Source organism: Papio anubis, chromosome 5, assembly GCF_008728515.1.
Source record: "Papio anubis isolate 15944 chromosome 5, Panubis1.0, whole genome shotgun sequence".
NCBI classification, from domain to species: Eukaryota; Metazoa; Chordata; class Mammalia; order Primates; family Cercopithecidae; genus Papio; species Papio anubis.
The window spans coordinates 4,749,004-4,770,884 of NC_044980.1; positions in this window are offsets into that span (position 1 = coordinate 4,749,004).

The following is a 21,881-nucleotide window of genomic DNA, read 5'->3' on the forward strand; positions in this document are numbered from 1 at the left end:
CCCGGGCAGGCTAATTTCTCTGTGCCTCAGAGATGGTTGTGACATGGCTGTGAGTGCTGTAACCACAGGCTCACTGCAGACGCTTGTTGTGAAGTGCTGTAACATGGGAAGGTACTCAGAACAGTGCCTGGCATGGAGTAAGCTGTAGTGATATTTGCTGCTGTTGCTGCTGTTACTATTATCGCCTGGGTATTAACAGCACACACTGTGGTTCCTGGCGCTGCCATTTCCTTCCTTGTGACATGGGTGGAGTTAATCTCCCTGGGCTTCCTCATCTGTAAAGGGTATAATGATGCCGTCGTCTGAGGTCACATGCCTGGAGATGCCCTACTTTCCCACCCGGGCCCTCTGAGCTGAGTGGTGGCCAGGCAGCGTCTCACTAGGGCTATTGCTCTTTCAAAGCCCCTAGAGCATGAGTAGCCACTCCTTCAAGTCCAGGGCTCCTGACCTGAGAGACCCACGCAGCACGGGGGAGCATGGTAGGTGCTGATGATTTGCAGGGCTCAAAACTCAGGCCAGGCATGGAGCAGCCCGAGGTTGCAGTACCCAGGACTCTCCCAGTACATAGAAGCCTCGTGTTTTCTTGTTCTGCCATCACTCATTATCTTGGGTGCAAAGGTCTTTAGAGTGCCTCCTTGACCTTGTCTGGGCAGAGTTAGTGACACCACGCATGGCCTGCCCACCATCACTGCTTCCCTCCATGCTGCGTGTGGTGTGTGATATCTCATTACAGCCACTCTGCCCCAAGTCCCGCTGATGTGACTTTTGGGAGTGGAAAATGCAGAGGTCAGATTTGCCCTCAGACCTTTATTTCCATTTAATTACACTCCTGCTATCTTCGCGTCCACACTCAATCTTGTTCGTAAATGGATGTTTTCTCCCCGATTTTGTCTCTCATCTCAAGATCTAGCTGACTTAAGCAGTTTAGTCTTAGTTTATTAACTTCTTTCATTTCTACTCATTAACTCAATATTGTTTCTCTCTTTCTTCCTTATAGATTGCTCCGCCTCCTATCATTAATGCTTCCCACCTCACAATGGGTCACACACGTAGGGAGGGATCGATAAGCCATGATTAGTATTATTATTCACACAGAAAGCAATTATGGCAGACCAGAAAGTTTTAGAAAGAGCTAGAATGGTTCCCAGCAAACAACAGTTGGTGAAAAAGATATCTTGCATCCTCTCAGGCTCAACACCGAGTAGCAGGAAGATAATACATGGCATTCAGAGATCTGGGGCTCAGGGTATCAGCTCCATGCACTGTTGATGACAGAGATGACTTTGAGAAAGTTACGTGGACTGTGTTAGGCTCCGTCTCTCCGTCTGTAAAATGGGAATGATAAACCCCACACTGAATGTGGCACAGGGATGCATTCGGTACCCAGGCCATTGCCAAGCCAGAGGAGGGCTCCATGAAAACCCCTGGTGCCCCAGCTGTGACTGGCAGCCTCTCCTGCTGAATTTGGCCAGAGGTCCTAATAGTCACCTCCCTTGGCATCACCTGCTTTATTTCTGTTGGACAATGAACTCTGGGAAACAGAATCGCTTCACTGAGGCTCCTTTGCTAGCCCCAGAGCATGGCTCACGTTGTGGGCTGCTGAAGAGAAAAAGAGTCAAATGAAAGAAGTCATTCCCATCACATTCCTTCTCTCAGATAGGGCTCCAGAGTCCCTGGCAGCCTCTAATCTCTAGGGGCAGAGCTTTCCTGAGGTGTCACGAAGCAGCCACTGCAGTGAGGATAAGCACTTGGCCCCTGCAGGCAAGAGTTGACAGGCACCAGCTCTGCTGCGGCCAGTGGTAAATGCAGACCTCGACTTTTCAGATGCTTGTTTATGAGCTGTTCATTTGTTTACCAAATCAAGAATAAAAGGCATATACTGAATAATAGGGGCTGCTGACTCAAGTTTCTTTTAAGATTCTCTCCTGCAGGAGTAATCAAGTTCTGCTACAAAGTTCTATGGACAATACTTACAGGTTCTAGTTTTATTTAGAATGACAGCGGCGACTCTAAAAAATACTGTAACATATAAATTTACTCCGTTTGGTAGAAATTTAGAAATTGGCACATTGTATTGTAAGCATATTAAACTGGAGAGTCACAGCTGGTAAACTCTAACTCTGTACTGTTGACTTTTAAGAATTGTTACGCACTTACTTATCCATTTGCCTGTTTATTTTGTGTACGCTGTGGGGCATATGATAGATGTCAGGCTCTATACCAAGCCTGAAAATATAACTGTGAATAAGGAATGAATGCTACCCTCAGGTATCTAAATGCCTAGGGTGAGGGTGATGCAAATAAACACAGATACATTCCTGGCATGCAATAGAAGGTCACATGGTAATTGTGGTATACAGAGGAGGAACTGTTCTCCATACTGAGAATGTTCTCTATTTGCTACTGATAGACATGGGGGAGCAAGAGAATTAGGCTCATTCCACATGGTAAGCAATATTTACTTAAAATTATACATGTTTTTATGTATACTATAGGTGAACTACATTTATAATGTCAAATGCTGCTGTTCAGGTTTTGGATTTTGAGTTTTTAATTTTTAAAATTGGTTTTAAAACCACAATAAAATACGATGTAAAAAATATCACAGACATCAACCAGATAAAATGGGGAAGTCTCTTCTGTATTTCCCCTGACATTCCTGATGGCCATTTTCCAAGGTAACCACTTCTTAAAAGTCTGGTGTGTTTGCTCATATATAGATGTTTTAAGTAAATATGTGTACATGTACACACACACACACACACGCATCCTTTATAAATGAGATTATAGCATGCAGTTGGTTTAAGCTGACCTTGAACGCAGACTGTGTATTCACCATATGTATACATCCAGATATTCCATTCTCTTATCTAACTGGCTACTACTTTATGAAATTGGGAGGCTCTTATAATGTAAGCCTTTTTCTAAGACTGAATTCACATAACACAAAATTAGCATTTTAAAGTGATCAATTCAGTGGTATTTAGTACCTTCACAATATTGCATCACCCACCCCTCTGCCTAGTTTCAACACATTTTCATCCCCTATCAATATAACAAAAAAGACATTAGAAAGAAGTGTCTCCAAATACGTGGAATTTCTCTGGGAATGAGAAAAGAGGTTCATAATCCAATGTGCACATAGTGGCAAGTGACAAGTGTGCTAGTGACAGAAAGGGAAAATGGAGCTTTCATTGGCAAAAAGGCAAAGTTGTCCCAAGCTGCTTAGAAACACAGTTCATTCCAGAGGCCCCAAGCCAGAGTCATCTTTGGTTCATCGGTGGAGGTGCCCTTTCTGGGCACATGTTCTTTTGAGAACATCTTATCTGAATGACTGCAGTCCTCAAGAATGTCTAGTGACAATATGTCTATATGTGAAACGTGCAAGCCACACACCACAGGAGACGTGTGAAGGACGTGAGAGGCTTTCTTGTGGTGTATTAGAATGTGCTTGGAAACAGTTCTGATCTCAGACACGCAAGTGTGAGCCCCTCCCTCCTGCCTTCCTGGCCTGATTTTGCCTGGATGTGAGAAAAGTGATTTCATGGTAGTATCTTTCACACTCCCCCGATAGAAAATCTCACACCATTAAATAGTTACTTCCCATTCCCCGTAGCTATAGCCACCACCAATCTGTTTTTGTTCTCTATGGATTAGCCTCCTCTGGATATTTCTTTCATATAAGTGGAATCATATCATACGTGACCCTTTGTGTCTGACTTCTTTCACTGAGCATAATGTTTACAGGGGTCCACAGCTCCTGGGCCGCCAAGGGTACTGGTCTGACTGAGGCTGTTTAGAAACTGGGCCGCACAGCAGGAGGTGGGTGGTGGTGAGCTAGCATTACAGACTGAGCACAGTCCTTCCATCAGATCAGCGGCGGCCTTAGGTTCTCCTGGGAGGGTGACCCCTATTGTGAACTGTGAGGGATCTAGGTTGTGTGTTCCTTATGAAAATCTAATGCCTGATGATCTGAGGTAGAACAGTTTCATCCCTATAGCACACCCTGCACCCCAGCCCATGAAAACATTGTCTTCCATGAAACCAGTCTCGGGTGCCTAAAAATCTGGAGAGCGCTGGTGTTTTTGAGGTAATTACCATTGCAGCGTGTATCACTACTTCATTCGTCTTATGACAGGATACCGGTCTGTTGTATGTGTATTTTGCGTGTTTTCTGGAGTTGCCGGAAACTGGTGTCTTAGACAACAGAAATCACAGTTCTGGAGGCCAGAAGCCCCATATCATGGTGCCAGCGGGGTGGGTTTCTTCTGAGGATTCCGTCCCAAGCCTCCCTCCAGTTTCGGGGTCTGCCGAAAGCAGCATGTGGCAGCAAAAGGCAGATCTCCACGCTACACTCCCCCTGTATGTGCATCTGTCTCCAGGTTTCTCTTCCTGTAAGATCACCAGTCCTATTGCATTAGAAACTCATGCTTCTCTGGTGTGATCTCATTTAACTAATGACATCCACAAATACCCTATTTTCATGTAAGGTCACATGCTAAGGTACTGGGGAGTAGGACTTCAACATAGCAGTGTCTCCAAGGGGGGCAAAATGTATTATGACATAATGGATATACCACTTTGTGTTGATCCATTCATCAGCTGATGCTCATTTAGGTTATTTCACCTTTGGGCTATGGTGCATCATGTTGCTATGAACATTTGGGTACCAGTATTTGTTTGAGTACTTGTTTTCAATTCTTTAGGGGTATATACCTAAGGGTGGGATTACTGGATCACTTTCCAACTCTGTGTGCACTGTTTTATCATCTTACCAGAAATGTCTGAGGGTTCCCATTTCTCCCCTTCTTCTTTTTTATTTTTTTATTTTTTTTCTTCTTTTGAGACAGTCTCACTCTGTCACCCAGGCTGGAATGCAGTGGTGCAATCTCAGCTCACTGAAACCTCCGCCTCCCAGGTTCAAGTGATTCTCCTGCCTCAGCCTCCCAAGTAGCTGGGATTACAGGCGCATGCCACTGCATCAGGCTAATTTTTGTATTTTTATTAGAAACGGGGTTTGCTATGTTGGCCAGGCTGGTCTCAAATTCCTGACCTCAGGGTATCCATCTGCCTTGGCCTTCCAAAGTGCTGAGATTACAGGCATGAGCCACCATGCCTGGCCAATTTCTCCCCATCTTTGCCAACATATATTATCTTCCATTGTTTTAAAAAATATTCTGAAGTGGTATCTCATTATGATGTTGGTATCATAGTGGATTTTTTCCAGCAGATTCCTAGAGAGCATTCAGGTTGTCTCCAGACTTTGGCTGTTAGCATATTAGTGTACTGAAATCATGGTACATTTGATATTTGGGATGACATGTGAGCATTGTTTTAGGATAGAATCATAGATGTAGAATTGCTGAAGGATGTGTTTTTGTATCTAAAAATTTGATAAATATTCTCAAATTGACAAAATATTTTAATAATTTATATTTCGTAAAGTATTTAACAATGCATTTGCAGCCTTTTGACACTTCAGACTTTCAATTCATTAAAATTCTTGCCAGTAATAGTATAATATTTGTAAATTCCCTCTCTCCCTGCCCTTGCCTCCACCTCTCTCTTTCTCTCTGCAAATGTGGCACAGTTTAAGCACAAAGTGTCTGGAAGTTCATCATGTACTCTTAATATATTAATACTTCCAGTTATAAAATATCATCAGTGAAGACAGATAGTTTGACTTCTTTTTCTCCTATTTGGATGACTTTAATTTTTTCTGTTGGTTGATTGCTCTGGCTAGGACTTCCAGTGCTACACTGACAGGAGGTGCCGAGAGTGGGCATCGTTTTATTGTTCCAGTTCTCAATGGCAATGGTTCTAGCTTTTGCCTGTTCAATATGATACTGGCTGTGGGTATTCATAGATGACTCTTACTGTTTTGAGGTATGTTCCTTTGATGCCTAGTTTGTTGAGAGTTTTTCTCATGAAGGAATATTGGATTTTTCTGGGTTTATTGAGATGATCATGCGTTTTTTGCTTTTAATTCTGTTTATGTGGTGAATCACATTTATTCATTTGCATATGTTGAACCAGCTTTTCCCCCAGAAATAAAGCCTACCTGATCAGAGTGTATTAACTTTTTGACATATTGCTGGATTCAGTTTGTTAGTCTTTTGTTGAGGATTTTTGCATCTATGTTTATCAGGAATGTTGGCCTGAAGTTTTCTTTCTTTTTGTTGTGTCTCTGCCAGACTTTGGTATCTGGCTGATGCCGGCTTCATAGAATGATTTAGGCAGGGACATCTCTTCCTTGAGTGTTTGGAATAGTTTCAGTACATTTGGTAGAATTCAGCTGTGAATCCATCTGGTTCGGGGCTTTTCTTATTTGGTAGGGCTTTTTAAAAAATTATTATTATTGTTACTGATTCCATTTCAGGACTTGTTATTGGTTTTGTTTAGGTTTTCATGTTCTCAAAAGGAGACTTGCAAGTGGCCAAGAAACATATGAAAAATGCTCGTCATCACTAATCATCAGGGAAATGCAAATCAAAACTACAATGATACCATCTAGCACCAGTCAGAATGGCTATTATTTAAAAGCCAAATAATAACAGATGCAGGTGAGGCTGCAGGAAAAAGGGAATGCTTATACACTGTTAGTGGGAGTGTAAATTAATTCAGCTACTGTGGAAAGCAGTTTGAAGATTTCTCAAAGATTTCTAAAAAGCAGAACTACCATTCAAGGCAGCAATCCCATTACTGTGTATATGCCCTCCCCCTCAGATAAATCTTTCTACCAAAAAGACACATCCCATTACTGGGTATATGCCCTCCCTTTCAGATAAATCATTTGCCAAAAAGATGCATGCACTTGTATGTTCATCACAATAGCAAAGACATGGAATCAACCTAGGTGTCAATGAATGGTGGATTGGATAAATAAAATTGGTACCTGTACACCATGGAATACTATGCAGCCATAAAAAAATGAAATCATGTCCTTTGGAGCAACATGGGTATAGCTGGAAGACATAATCCTAAGTGAATTAATGCAGGAACAGAAAACCAAATACCACATGTTCTCACTTACATGTGAGAGCTGAACGTTGAGTGCTCATGGACATAAAGGTGGAAAAAAGAAACACTGGAAACTGCCAGAGGCAGGAGAGATGGAAGGGGTTGTGGATTGAACTACCTATTGGGTACTGTGCTCACTACCTGGGTGATAGGATCCATACCCCAAACCTCAGCATCATGCAATGCACCCCTGTAACAAACCTGCATATGTACCTCCTACATCTAAAAGGTTGAAATTATTTTAAAAGCTTCTGATATCAAAATAACTATTTAATTAAAATAGAACCCAAAATGCTAATTTGTTTGTAAAAATTTGTGCTGATTTGATTGTTTCTGATATTATTTTTACTGAACATCCTTTTATGTTTCATCTTCCTGTTTTATTTTCTTCTCTGTGATGACCTATTTTTATTTATATTTTTGGGGGATTATCCTGCTTTCTTTCTGTAGACCTGGGTGAAGTCTTGATATATTCAAGATCCTGACCTTTCCTTTTTTCATCAGATATAGTCTTTTTCTCTAAGTTTTTCTCAAACATGTCAAACTCATTCTAGTCTTGGGTTTTGCATTGCTATTCCATCTGCCTAGAAGCTATAGACTGATGAATTTCTATTTTATCCAAAGGGTTATAATCTGTAACTAGGAGTATTTATTTTGATGGATTGTCCCAGGCTTGACCAGCAAGACCCCCTTTAAGTTGGCTGCTGTGTCCTTTTGAAGGTTTCTGTCCTTGTGGATAAACCGATAGATCAGCAGAAGATACTGCGAGGTGGAAACACCGATGAGGCATTGATCTAGGAGCCAAAGCCCTTTCCTGTCCACACACCCTCATTCCCAGTACCCAGAATAGTGCCTGGCTCTTAATATGTGTTTTGAATGGATGATGACTAAATGAGTAAATGCATGTGTGGACACTCTGCCTAGATGATCATTCTCTCTTTTCCCATCTACTTAGCTTTCCTGAGTGCCCCACAGGTCTCCCACGTAGCTGGGCCCTTTGTTGCAGGGTCCCCCGTGTTTCTGGAACATGCCTCTGTTGTAACATAGTATCGCAATCTAGACATCTTATTTTTTCTATATGATGAATATAAGACAAATTCCTGTGTCTTGTTTATGTTTGCATTGCCAGTGAATGTTATAGAACCTGGTGTTTCAGCCTCTAAAAGTACTTACTTTAGTTAGAAGACTCAAGAGACAGCAAGGATAGACTAAAAATAAATCATGCCATCATGCTCTTCTTAGTGGATTCTGATGGCATCTAAGATCATGGCCATCTGACCAGCCTACATGGGTTTCTGATGACACTGGCTCAGAAGAGGACTGACAAAATTTATGGTGAAGATATTTTACCATAAATATCTGAGAACTTGTAAGGAGGCCATTCGCAGGAGGACCTGAGGAGCCCCCGAGTGGGAGCTGTTCCCAAGAGAAAGGGAGTCAATCTAACACTTCAAGATTAATCTAATTGGCTCAACCCAATGCCAGGGCACTTGAGTCACAGAGGTGAGATCATTTTGAGAACTCTGGTGTTGAGGTAAGAGACTGGTAAGACCAATTTCCTGGTCCCTAGGGGATAAAGTGAAAAAACCAGCAGAAATCAGCAGGTTGTAGTGAAAGCTATCCCTAGTTGCCCTCGTTGCTCATTAGGATAGGACACTCATATCAGCACTGTGACAGTTTACAAGTGACATGGCAAAGATCAGGAAGTTACTGTCCTTTTCCTAGATAATTCTAAATAACCTGCCCCTCAATTTGCAATAACCTACCTCTTAATTTGCATGTAATTGAAAATGGATATAAGTGGGTATAAATACAGTTGCCAACAGCCCATACACTGTTGACTGTGGGAACGGTGACTATGAGTTAGCCCTGCTGTGTGAGGAGCAGTGCCATTCAATAAGATTGCTGTCTAATGTAACTGGCTCGCCCTTGAATTCCTTTCCTGGGTGAAGCCAAGAAGCTTCCTGGGCTATGCTCCAATTTGGGGGCTCACCTGTCCTGCATCAGTGTCTGTCACCTGATTTTTTCTTCTGATGCAGCTAAAACCAATTTGCTTTGTTTGAACCGTATGGAGGACATGGCTGATGGTGAAAGTAAAAATAAAATCATCCGACTGCATTATCAGGTACCTCTGCTTCGAAGCAGAAAGTCTGGTATTTTAGACTCGTGCCGATGAAATGAAAATGAGGAAAAACCAAACCAAACCAAACCCTAGAGAGTCGTGTTCCTTCTTATCGTAACTAACTTTTTGTTTCACCATAATTCTTGATTGAACTTGAATAATACTTGAACAACAGTAGTTTGGAATATTCGGCTTTTAGTATCTTGCTCTATTTAGTGATCTCAAAATAAATGTTTGCAAAGGAGCCCTGCTGTCATTTCATAAAGTGATGACTCCTTTATTAGAAAGGGTAATTTTACCCTTGAGTTTCGTTTTGGATATTCAGGTGCTAATATTGTGTATTCTGTGTGACAGTGTAAAATGCTCTTCTGTTCCAGGGCATCTCTACAAACAAAACAAACAAACAAAAAACTTTTCTCTGTTTTGCTTGTCTTGATATTGCTAGCTGGCTGAGGAGAACTCTAAAAGAAACAATTTCCTTCCCATTCCCTGTAGCTCTGGGTGTGTAGAAGGTACCCTGTAGCTTTGATCTGGGAAGCTTCAAGAACATCAGAGAAGAAGATAGGAGCAGAAGAGCTCTGTACAGGTGACCAGAAGAAAAAGACTGAAGCTCAACATGAGGCTAAGGAAGAAAACCAAAACAAAAGCAAAACCCTGAGCAGGCGTAGAGTGGCTTGGTCTTGCCATCCTCTCTGAGTTCTGAACACATGTGACATCCCTCACCACTTCCAGAAATGTTTGAAGGATCTAAGGTCCTGCCAGTGCCGCTGAACCACAGTGTTGCTGGGAAGGCAGCCTCTCTCGAACCCAGGGAAGCCTGGCACGTTATCAGCTAGATTATGTTCTAGACATGCTATGGTTTTAGTAGTTGTGAATGTAATTTCTCTATTTCATTTTGTAATTGGTTATTACTGGTAAAAGCGAAACTGCAATTGATTTTTGTATGTTTTTATTTTATTTAGCAATCTCGCTGAACTATCATTTCCCAGCCTTCGTGGCAAGAAAAACCATTGTGCTTGACGAGTAAAGCTTTTTTTTGGACTTTCAGTAATATTGTAGTTATGCCTTTCTATTCTCTTACTCATTACCCTTAATTTTATGTATCAGCCTAGCAATAACTAGATATTGATTATTTCTGCCCTGGTTGTGGTCTTATCAAATAAACTGTACATAGAGTGTGACTGGTGACATTCCATTGCGGGTAGTTCTGCAGAGAAACCAATTCTGTGATTCAGGAGGGCAGGGAGACTCTCTCTCTAAAATGATGCCCTGGAGCAGGGGAGGTGGGGTTTCCCCCCATACGTCCTGGGACAGAAAGGTACAGCTGAGGGCCTTTGGTTGCTTGGTGACCACCCTCATTATGGATGCAGGAGAGGCAGAAGAAACCTTATAGGGAGCTGAGATTTCATTTATTTCAGCTACTGACAGGGGCTGAGGGTCATGCTGGCAGAGGGAGGCAGGGCTGATCTGCAGAGAGTGCAGGACATAAGAATATGCACAGGGCAATGGGATGCAGGTGCCGGGGACTCAGTGACTGGGTGGGTGCAGGGAAGGGATGGGTGCAGGGGTACAGGACCGCATGGACCACTTCAGGCTTGGCCCTGGGCTCTCCAGCACCCATACACAGAGTACGTGTATCTCAAAGACAGGGATTCAATTAGTTTTAATTATCTTCCTTGCACTGGGCATTGCTTTTATTAAAATCTTGTAAATCAATAACGTAAACACAAAAGGAGTGCAAATGATCCTTACTTCTATTCCCACAACAGTTGTTTATATTTTAAATCTAATGGAACCTTAAAAATATGTGTTTAAAAAGGTGAATGTCTTTGCATAGCTCTTACCAGAAAACAGAGTGGTTTTTACAATTTATTGAGAAAATCATTGGGCTTTTGTCCTTTAACCTGTTAATGTTGAGAGTAATATTTATAGACTTTCTAATATTAAATCCTATTTCTATTTCTGCAATAAGTGCAATGTAGACACTGGGATTATCATTTTTTATATACACTGCTGGATTCAGTTTGCCAATACTTTATTTAAAGGATATTGAAACAGTGTTCAGGAGTGAGTTTGACCTGTAATATTTTTTTTCTTTTCTTGTTTGCTTTCCTTTCATGTACTATTTTTGTTTGGCTTGAGTATCAAGGCATACTGATCTCATAGAAAGGTCTGGAATATTTTTCCTTCCTATGCACTGGGAGAATTTGTATAAGGTCAAAAGTTTGGTAGAAATGTCCTATAAAACCATGACAGCCTGACATTTTTCTCTGTAGGAAGATTTTTAACTGATGCCTCAAAATATTGGCTAGTTCTAATGTTATTTAGAATTTTCTGTAGATTCAGTTTTGCTAAGTTATATTTTTCTAGAATGTCTTCATTTTGTTTACATTTTCAAATTGACTAGCAAAACGTTATTCGTGCTGTATTTTCACTTTTGCTTTGTCTGCAGTCACGTCTACTTTCATTCCTAGTATTGCTTATTTTGGCCTTTTATTCTGCTGATCAGTTTTACTAGACATTTGTTTATTACATTAACCTTTTCAAAGTGCCAGCTTTTGGTGCTATTTCTCTACTGAATATTTATTTAATTGATTTCCCTTTATTATCTCCTTACATTTACTTTATTTGGGTCTATTCAATGATTCACTTTCTAACTTTTTAAGCTGTAACTCATTAATATTTAGAGTTTCTTCTTTTAAATAAAAGAGTGTAAGGCTAAAATAGTCCCCGTAAGTGTTAGTTTATTTGCATCTCACAAGTTTTAATGTCGTATTGTCATTATCATTAAATATTTCTAAATTTCCATTTCCATTTCTTCTTTGTCTTATGAATAATTTAAAAGTGAGTCTTTTATTTTCCAGTAGATAGAGGCCTTTTACTTTCCTTTCTCTTACTGATCTCTAACTTAATTGCATCATAGTCACACAATATAATCTGTAGGATATAAATTATTTGAAATCGTTGAGACTTGTCTTACATTTTCCAATATGGCCAATTTTGGTAAATGTCTTGTGTATGTTTCTGAGATCAATGTGATTCCCTAATTGTTGGATGCAGAATTCTATATATGCCCATTAAATCATGCTGATGATGTGGCTCAAAACTTCTATAGCTTTGATAATTTTTCCTGTTTGACATAACCATAATTGAGAAGGTTTGAAATATCACACTAGGATGACACACTGTTCATTTTCTCCCTCTATATCTGTCCATATTTAATTCAGATATTTAGTAACTGTTGACAGACTTCACAGAGGCTTAAAATTATTAAATTCTGTTATCAAATTATTTTTAGAAATCAATTTTAGTGACTATGATTAAAATTCTTTGTGCCTTAAAGTTTATTTTAACTGATATTAATACAGCGATCTCAGTTTTCTTTTGATTAGCATTTGCCAAATGTACTTTTCTTTCCTTTTTCTTTTTTTACTTTAATGCTCTTTGTGCCTGTAAGTTCAAATGTATCTCTTACGTATAGCATACAATTGGATTTTTTAAAAAATCTAATCTGGCGATCTTTAATTTTCACTGTTGAGTTTAGTCCATTTATTTTAACTCTATTTAAATATTTGGACTCGCTTCTCTGTCGTCTTAAAATTGAAAATCCTTTTAAATAAGGAGCCTTGTGATTTCATTTTGCACTGAGCCTCACAAATGTTGTTGCTGTCGCTGCAGGAGGGGAGCAGACCGGCTGTGCAGGGGAGGCCAGCACCAAGCCTGGGAGGTGGATATTAGCTGGCTGAGCTGGAAAGGGTTCCGAGTTCCTGGGCATTTTCTTTCCTGCTGATGATCTGATTCTCTTCCTATGCCATAGTTTCTTCAAGAACTGAATTTATAGAACATTCATTATAGGCTAGGTGTTGTGCAAACCGGCATTTAATTCTCACAGTAACACTATGGGCAGAATTATTAGCCTCTATATAAATGGGGGATAATAATTTCCTAGGCTTATAAAGCTTTATAGCCAAGGAAATGGAAGCTCGGAAGTTATGTAACTTGCAAAAATTTAACCCCTGCCAATGGCAGGACCCAGATCCAACCTCAGGCATGTGTCACAGTGCCCTGTGGTGTCTGGTCAGGACATTCTCCAAGCCCTTCTAACTGATAGTTTGTTTTCTAACCTGGGTTTAGCAAAATGCTTATTCCAGAATTGGTTTCCTGATGATCCCAATCTCCCTTTGTCTTTCCGTGTGCTGTGTTTGTTTCTCCAGAAGTCCTATCCTCTGTTCTTGTTTTCAGGTGTGATAGCGTCCAATGCCAATGGCCCCAGCCACTGTGTTCAGGTAGAAAGGCATGACTCCCTGCACCATTAGGATTTCTGGAGCTGCATCGGCCTGTTGCACCTGGCTGCCTGCCTCCATCTGCAGGGCCATAGCTTGGCACTGGTACTTACTGAACCTCCCAACTGTTTACTGGAGGTTCCCTTGCTCCTCTCTGGGACAGCCCAGGTTTCTTGCTCAATTCAACAGCGTTTGACTGGATGAACCACTAGAACAAGATTAATGCGTTTTGTTTTTGTCTCCCAAATTCTAGCCCCCATTGAAGGACCTGCTGCTTTGAAGGATGTTGGTTTAACTTCCAAATTGTTCTTGTTATCGGCCTCCTCCCTCTGTTTTACTTTTACAGTTAAACTCCTTTTCTACTTTTCGCCTGGATACATAGCGTGTCCATCCTTTTGGCCTATTCAAACACTGGGATCATGAAATCTTTTTGACATGCCACTAGAAAATATGATCTCCCCCTTCCCAGTCCCCCGATCTCATTCTACTCTGCTGTCTCAATCTGGAGTCAGCTCAGCCTCCACCCAGGAACAAAACCCTGAAGAAGACACACAGAGGGCATGCGCACACATCTACACAACGCACACGGTTCATTTCCTCCTCCAACCCAATCCCTGCACTGCTGGTCCACACTCGTTCCCTCACTGACTCCTCAACCAAAATTCCTACTGACCTGTCCTGTAGGTGGCATTGTGTTTCGGCAGCCACCCACTGCTGTCAAACCACCACAGCCCTGCTCCTGAACGGCCCTGCGTAAACCACGTGGTTATTTCACTTCTGATGTCCTTCTGTGATGGTGACTGTGCTATTACATGGTAAACTCCAGAAGGGTAGAAACTATGATTTCCAGTTCTTTAGAATAACTGTAGAAACTGGTGTATCACTTGAGATTAGTAAATGCTTATGTGGGTGAATCTTAACTACTCAGAGTCCCGAGTTAGAAAATCTTACAAAGCCTGATGCTGTCCCAGCTGCAAAAAAAAAAAAAAAAAAAAAAAAGCTGTGAGTTCTACACGGTAACAAATTCCGTTTCAAACCAGCTCTGCATGTTATTAAAGCATCGAGAATGCTGTTTGAGTCAGTTGTATTCTATGCATTTGTATATCAAGGCTCTTGGTGTGTGTTTCATGAGCTATTGTTTTTACACCTATGTGCTTGACTCTGTTAATATTTTATTCAACCTATTATAAAAGTAAAACTAAATAGTTGTTACGACCCATGTTCTAATGTATCCTTCTCTTGAATAAATACTTTCCATATTGTGTAGACTACAGTTGTAATGTAAAATGTTACTACTTTTTTTAACATGTGCTAAGCAATTTGGTGTTTGGAATCTCTTGAATTTCTCTTTTCAGTAAAATTCTCCTGGTAATACATTTGGAACAGGAATTTTATTATTATTTATTTACTTATTTATTTATTTAGAGACAGAGTCTCACTGTGTTCAGCCTCCCAAGTAGTAGCTGGGATTACATGTGTGCATTACCATGCCTGGCTAATTTTTATATTTTTAGTAGAGACAGGGTTTTGCCATGTTGGCCAGGCTGGTCTTGAACTCCTGACCTCAGGTGATCTGCCAGCCTCGGTCTCCCAAAGTGCTGGGATTACAGATGTGAGCCACCGCGCCCACCATGGAATTTTATTATTTTTATACTTTTCTTCTCCTTATGTTGTTTCTGAATTCCCTAATTCTTTTTCCTGTTCCACGTCAGTTTTTCAACTTCTGCCAGTAATACTGAGTGCTAATTCTTCCTAATGTGGACCATCCCGAGACTGGTAAGCTAACTTGGCCATCCTCATGGATCACGTCACTTTTTAGCCTTCTTTTCTTATTTGGACCTTTTAAATACTTTTTGATGGTTGTCTGCATTCTACTCATAGCCTACATTAAAAATGAATAGGGTTTACGATAATATATGCTAAAGGAGAAACGTTTGTTCTCTTCCATTAATATACTGTATATTTTAAGCATTAGGATTACAGATACCCTTAAAATACAGTATTATTTTTTAATATAATGGCAGGCTTAGCTGGTTCACTTGCAAAAATTAGGAATCAGGTTACTTTCTTTTTGTAGCTTCTAAAACAATTTTATTTTTCATCCTTCTTGAGACTCCATTTCTAAAAAATTTAGGGACATCGCTCCACTGTAACAAAAATAAAATCAATTGGTGACCAAGTATAAGTTAAGTCCCTTAATGTCATTATTTTAGACTTTTTTTCTGAAAACTAAAACTACGAAAGTATAAGATACAGTTTAATTAGGGAAGAGGCAAATATAATTGTACTTAGTAGGAGGCAATGAATAATTACAATTTGAGCTTCAGCTTCATCGAATAGTCAGTACAGGCCAGAGACCAGAGGGATTGGCAAAGGTGTATAGGAACTGTTGGGAGTAGGAGTGGGCACCAGGCTCGCATGAGGGATGTGGAATTCTGTCTCCAAGGAGAAGCAGCTTCAGAATAAGAAAGGTCAGCCTCCTAGGAGGAAGGAACCAGGGCCGGACGGGGTGCTGCGTCTTTCTCTTCCCTGGCCTGTCCCCAAGGCTGCCTCTGTCCCAGCAGAGAGACTCTGAAGGCAGAGAGGGTGAGATAGCTACTGTTGGAGAGGAGTAGAGCCACATGCTAGTTAAAGGCAGTAAAGAAATTTTATTTGGTGTTATGGCAGTAGGGAGAGAGGCTTCCGTTAAACTGAGCTCACCTCCAGATACAGCAAAGCCAGCTAAAGACTGATGGCCAAGGAGCAGAGTGAGGGGTCAGTGGGTGGAAAATTTACTAAGAGGAGACCTCAACAGCAGGGATTCTTGCTAAAGGTGGACCAAGGACTTAGACATCAAGAGTGGGAGATGAGGAACTTGATCAGATATCAAGGGCATGGGGATTCTCTCTAAACCGCCTTTGCAGGATTCTTGCTAAAACTGAGCCAGGCAGCCCGAGGCTGGGTCCACCAGTGGACCAGAAAACGCCCTTTCACTTGAGATTGTTTTCTAGTGGTTGCCCTTAACTCGATGCCAAAATTTAGAAAGCCTGGCTTTGCCATTCCCAAGGTTGCATTCATCCAGGTCCCCAGGAGGGTCTAGGGCAAATCCTGTCATCCAGGTACAGTCATTGCCAGGCCCCTGTTGATACTGACAAGGCCAGTAGAAGGGAGGCAGAGGCCTGAGATGGCAGGGATGGGGGCTCATGGCTTGGAGGCTGCCCTTGCAGTGGGCAGCAGGAGAGATGATGAGGGGGTTGCCAGCTCTGGGAGGTCCAGGCCGTAAGCAAAGCCTGGATTAAAGATACCTGCGACCCAGAGTCCAACCTGGGAGGTGTGCGGGAATGTTGTATCTGCCAGGAGGTGGGGCTCTAGAGAGAGCCTCCAGCTTCAGAGCTTCAGCAAGGAGCCAGGAGCGCAGGCATGCCGGACTTTAAATTTAAAACTCCAAATCTGGAACCAGAGAGTTGGGTTAGGAGACCAGGCAAAATTTATGGGATGAGAACTTAAGTGACTCTCCCTGTCACTTCTGAGATAAATTTCATTTGCAGGCAATCCAACTGAAGCTCTGCAGGGCCTAAATTGATACTGAGGTTTCGGCTGCTGATGTATTTTCATCCACACCCAGGCCTGACTCAGGAAGCAGGGAGGGAGGAAGGTCAGCCTGCAGTTGCATCCTGTTGTGAGGAGCTACAGGAGGTGGAGGGACCAAGGCAGGGGCTGACAATAAGGAATTTCCAAGCTGATGAGTATGACAGCGCCAAGTATCGGGTCTGTCTCAGTCCAGTTGTTTTGGTCTTCACTGAGGGGTGAGGGACCACGCTGGACTGAGATTGCTGAGCATGATGATGACTGAGAAGCCATCTGGGTCAAGCACCAGGGTGTGGTTGCTGACTCTCTGCCAGTGTTCTCCAGTTTAGACTCAAGCAATTCAGCTTGCATTTGCCTGAGTGAAGTAAACAGAATTTCTAGAAAGTTAACGGCAACAGAGCATGCATACCTAAGGGCAGTAGTTGGCCTACTTTATTCCATCTCAATGTGTATAAGCTTTTTGTTACACTGTATAAATATGGAGCTAGAAGTTTCTTGTGTTTAAATTACCCGATACCTCTTTTCTTCTTGTTTGTTCAGACATAAGGTCTTTCTTTACAACTGTCTTTGGGTTCCGTCTCAAATCATCTCCTGTTGTAATTGCACACTTCACACAAAGGAAAGCTTCTGTAGAACTGCCAGGAATTTCTGTACATCTTTTCAAGCGTAAATTTAAAAAAACTTGATTCAGGGCTATTACAGTTGCATAAGTATCCAATCTAATTCACCTTCTATAAAAGAGTCAGATAAAGTTGTTAAATGAGCTCAACAGAGCAGAATGATCCAAAATGAAAAAAAAAAAAAAAAATCAGAGTTCTCTCTGAGTGCTCAATAGAAAGGATAGCCAGACAGCTTGAAGAAAAGGGGCAAAGAGGGCTTCTGTTCTTCTGCCTAATTGCAGGCTGCATCCTGTGTCTGCATCCCCATAGGATTGCAGAGAATGGGAAATAGAAAAGCACATCTCTGCACCAACATCGGGAAAATGATCATTCCTCTGAGATGGAAATCTGCACATGGCACCGTAAGCCTAACATCTGTGTCTGGAGGCTGCAATCACCTGAGTCTAGCCAGGAGAAAATGCAGAAGCTCTGCTTGGTCTTTTCTCCATTGACTGTGACAACCAAAATGAGTGACTGAGACGTAAGTCTCAATTATCAAGGTTTATGAAGACACCAGCTTTAGGGTGTGTCTGGGAGAAACAAGAGCTGCAGACACATCTGTGGCTGTTTTTCTGAAGAGGTTTTTAGGAGATTTAGTATTTATTTACATATTTCCTTCAAGGGGAGAAAGGAATGTAAGAAGAGAGGCAGGTAGGTGGTAAAACATTCCTCTGAGGCTTTAGTTACTGCCCAGTGAATTTTACATAAGGTGAATGTCTGAAGAGAAAAAGGGGATAAAGAGAGAGGTGATTATGCAGATGTCTCTGGGTAGGTGGAGGAATGACTGATCACATCCTGTCTTTTCTCTGCACCTGGAAAAATAAGCTTGTAATCAGCAGTATCAGTGTGGAATCAACAGACTTTACTCTTAGGATCTGGACTTAGATTAGAGGCCCAAGGTCACACTTGGCATGTCCTGTTTATGGGAGGCCAGCAGAGCATTGACTTATGAATGATATGTGGGACCGCCCTTTCAGATGCCAGAGGCCTTTTCCTTTCCATGGGGATTTGGCTGAAGCATGATGTTAGTAACAGCCATTCATTTGGAAGAAATGGTTGCATGACTCAGCCTCCAGGCTCAAGCTTCCCTTTTGAAGTTTGGGAGTCTTGAAGTTTTTTATTTTCCTTTACAACTGCAAAGCAACAGGAGGCCTGCACCTGGCTACCGAGACCCAGCCTTTGGGAGGTAGTGCTGCGTGGAGGACCAGCAATGTCATCTTCCTGCCTGGTGTGTCGACTTTCTTGAGGAAACGTCCATGGTGCTGAAGGAGAGGGCACCCTCCCTGAGCTCCTGTAGAGACCTTCCTGGGCCCTCCCAAACTGGCCTTCACTTTTTTGCTCTCCATGCCCAGGCAGCAAAAGCAGAGCAAGTCTCTCGTGTCCCCTCAGGGTTAGCTTTGGACACCTTTCATTTAGCCCCACAAAGGCCCTTGCTGTGCCTTTCCTTCCTCAGTGCCTCCTGCCTATGACAGCGGTAGGCATCAGTGTAAACCGGATTGTGCACCAGGCACAAATGGACACGAGTTATTTCTGGATATGGATAATGAAATACCGTGGTCCAGCTCCCTGCTCAGAACGTTCAGATGAAGCCAGCGCACACTGGACCAATGCGTCTGCAGCCCAGGTTCTGGTGAGGTTGTTCTGGGGGAGTGAAGGGAACCACAGAGGAGACTGGTGAAGGTGTTGAGATCACTGGTGCTCTCTCATGGGCCACTTTGTTGGGGCAGGAACTGGCGGCATGCGGGGGCTGGCCGGGCAGGGAGGGGACCTGCTGTGCGTGCCTCCTCCAGGAGGCTACTGGCTCCACCTCCACGACTCACACATCTTGGAGACCATGAGCAAGGCTACGGTGGAGCAGGTGACCACATCGGAGGCAGCACACTAGACTTTTCTGTCTCCAGTCATCTGCTGGGCCTCCTTTGCCTCTTGGCAAATTGAAGATACCAACTTAAATGTTATCTCTTCAAGGAGAAGAGGGGGTAGCCTAACTCTCTCCCTCCTCCCTCGAGGACATGAGGGACTCTGAGAGTTTCCAGTCCAGCGAGGTCAGTTGTGAGGCACCAGTGTAGAAGAAAGAGCCCCCTTGTCAGTTAGCACCTCGGCCTGTGGCCTTGGCATTAATTTACTTGTGCGATGCCTGGCTGTCCCTTTGTGCGCTCCCCAGAAGGACCAATTATCACTTTCTCCTGGTCCTGAGAAAATCACAGTGGACTGGAGGAAATGAGGTTACGGCCTCCATCCACCAGTTAGGGCACACTTTCACAAAGTTGCACGGACAGCACTGAGCCTTTTGAGTGCTTTAAAGCATTGAAGAAAAAACAACATATGATAAGTTGTTGATGTACAATTATTATATGTCAAGTAAAAAATAAAGAAAAAAGCAGCAAGAACAACAACTAGATATTGAAACAATTTCTTGGCAATTGGGCCTATGGTAAGTAATTCTTTAAAAAGTTGTTGATTTTTCTAATATATAATCTTGATTTTCGTTAATAAAATAATCTCAGTGAACTTAAATCAATTTTATTTTTTTAAAATAAATTTCTGTATTTATTTCTGATCTATGTGCATGTCCATTACTGAGTATATATAAATAATGGCCATGCATCCATGGATGTTTAATCAGGAAAGTACTAAGTGGTTAAAAATATATCCTCCTGAAATTTGGCAACATGAACAGAAAGACTTAAAAACTAACACATACTTTGACCAAACAATTTATTTTCTCTTTAAATATGAAATAAGTTTTAAGAATTTACTCTAGAAAGTAATTAGGCGTATTCCAAATTGTATACACAGAGATAACTGTTACAGTTTTTACAAAGCAAAAATTAGAAACAATATGTAGATCTAACAGGACTGATTAAATAAAGAGTGGTACATTATAAACTCATTAAAAACTCATTGCAGGAGAAGACTTAATGATACAGTAAAATGCTTAGCATAGTTTTTTCAGTTAAAAGAGCAGGTTACATAACAGTATGTACTTTACATTCTGAAAGTTGTAGGAAAAGTGCATATGCCATCAAAGAAAGGAGAACATGTAGAATTTTTAAGTGATTATTTTGGGATGGTTTAATGATTCTTTTCATTTTTCTTTCTTGGACTTTCTAATTTTTTTCTCAAGTCTATCATATGTAAGCATTAAATTTGGTTAGCAAAGAATAATAGATTTTATATAGAAAACAAACTTCTTTATGTATAGTATTTATTTATGTTTAATAGGATATTATTGACATTAATTATACTGCGTATATTTACAGAGTACAATTTGGTAAAGTCTTGAGTAATATACACACCTGAGGAACCACCACCACAATCAAGATAACAAATGCATCCATCACTGCTGAGTGTTCTTACTCCCCTTGGCAATCTCTCCCTCCCACCTCCCCATGCTGCCCCAGCCCCATGTCCCAGCAAACCCTGATCTGCTTCCTGCCGCTCTGTTACCGGAGTCTCGTTTGCATTGTCTACAGTTTTATGTAAATGGAACCTTACAGTGTTATGCTTCTTTTGTCTGTGTTCTTTCACACAGTATAATTATTTCAAGATTATTTCAAGTTGTGGCACTCATTAATAGGTCATTCTTCTTTATGGCTCACTAGTGTTTTATTGTATGAATACAACAGTTTATTTGTTCCTTCTCCTGTTGGTGGACATTTGAGATATTTCCAAGTTTTGTTCATTACAAATGAGGCTAGCATCAATAATAGTGCATAAATCTTCATATGCTTTCAGCTCTCATGGGTAAATATCTAGGAGTGGAAGGGCTGAATCACATGGAAGTTGTACAGTCCTTTTAAGAAACTTCCATATTTGTTTCCAAAGGGCTTGCACTATTTTATATTTCTACTGTTGCCAGTAGGCCAGTTCAGATTCTTTTTTTAAAATTTAATTTAATTTTAAGTTCCAGGAAACATATGCAGGACATGCAGGTTTGTTACATAGGAAGATGTGTGCCATGGTGGTTTGCTGCATCTGTCAACCCATCACCTAGGTGTTAAGCCCAGCGTGCATTAGCTATTTATCCTAGTGCTCTTCCTCCCTCTGCACCCCCAACAGGCCCCAGTGTGTGTTGTTCCCCTCCCTGTGTCCATGTGTTCTCATTGTTGAACTCCCACTTACAAGTGAGAACATGCAGTGTTTGATTTTCTGTTCCTGTGTTAGTTTGCTGATGGTAATGGCTTCCAGTCTCATCCATGTCCTTGCAGAGGACATGATCTCATTCCT